This window comes from Schistocerca cancellata, chromosome 4, assembly GCF_023864275.1.
Source record: "Schistocerca cancellata isolate TAMUIC-IGC-003103 chromosome 4, iqSchCanc2.1, whole genome shotgun sequence".
Lineage (NCBI taxonomy): Eukaryota > Metazoa > Arthropoda > Insecta > Orthoptera > Acrididae > Schistocerca > Schistocerca cancellata.
Genome location: NC_064629.1, coordinates 211,467,420 through 211,468,541, shown reverse-complemented (window position 1 = coordinate 211,468,541; position 1,122 = coordinate 211,467,420). Strand labels below are relative to the sequence as shown.

Here is a 1,122-nt window from a genome sequence, read left to right as displayed (position 1 = left end):
CACCGGTGGAGATTTGTCGTGTGTAGTTCAGGACACCCCCTCCTACCACTGTACAAAAATTTGCAACTGCGCAAATATTTCCCATATTCGACCATTTTTGGCCTTCACTGAGTTGGCAAACACTATACCATTACCTCACCGTTTCACATGCCTGGTTTCATGGATCATCCTTTCTCTATAAACATATTTCTTTACAATACTAGTGATGCCAGAAACTTTGCATGAGATTTCCACAATAAATTGACAATGTCGTTTAGTATTAAAGATACACTCTGTGTTGCATGGATTACGATGACGTTCTTGTGCAGCACATTTTAGGATGAAAAGGTATGCTCCTTCGTATTACAGCTCCACTTTAAAATTATTGAAGATTCTCAAACCAATGGCCCTTTTTAGACCGCATGCGAGGTGTTGTGTATGGTTAGTACTTGATGATGATGGTGTTTATTTTCAGAAATTACGTGGTTTTAATGGTTCAGAGCATACTCCTATGAGCTTTCCCGCAGCGATGAAGTTTTTTAGCTACCTTACTTTTTATGGAACACCTGTCGATATCGATCTCAATCAAGTAAGTAGATTTTATATACTAGCTTGGGGAAGAATTATAACTGCCGTACCCAAAACTAAAGTATTTCGGCACTCTATTGGGAAGTACTAGGCTATTCAGATACACTACCGGAAACAAAAATAGTATACCCTTTCAGAGGGCCGGCCTGGGTGGCCGAGTGGTTCTAGGCGCTACAGTCTGGAACCGCGCGGCCGCTTTGGTCGCAGGTTCGAATCCTGCCTCGGGCATGGATGTATGTGATGTCATTAGGTTAGTTAGGTTTAAGTAGTGCTAAGTTCTAGGGGACTAATGACCTCAGAAGTTAAGTCCCATAGTGCACATAGTCATTTGAACCATTTGAACCCTTTCAGAGGTTTCCAATTCACTCAAGATGTACTGTTGCAACAATGGATACGGAGTACATGAAATTATTAGATGTAACATAAATAGCACAAGCGGTTGAGGTACATGGTATCGACCAATGCTGAGCCACCCATATTAGTACGTGGCGTAGCCTCTACGGGCGGCAATTCACGCGCTGACTCTGGTATCTAGTCGATTGTACATACGGCGAA

At 42.3% G+C, this 1,122-nt stretch overlaps 1 non-coding gene across 1 annotated transcript; it reads left to right on the top strand.

Annotated features, from left to right (window-relative positions):
• The first annotated feature begins 711 nt into the window (after positions 1-711).
• Trnas-gga (transfer RNA serine (anticodon GGA)) lies at positions 712-795 on the top strand. Its single transcript is given in 2 exon segments — positions 712-751; positions 761-795. It is a non-coding gene; the product is annotated as a tRNA-Ser (tRNA).
• The last annotated feature ends 327 nt before the right edge of the window (positions 796-1,122 follow it).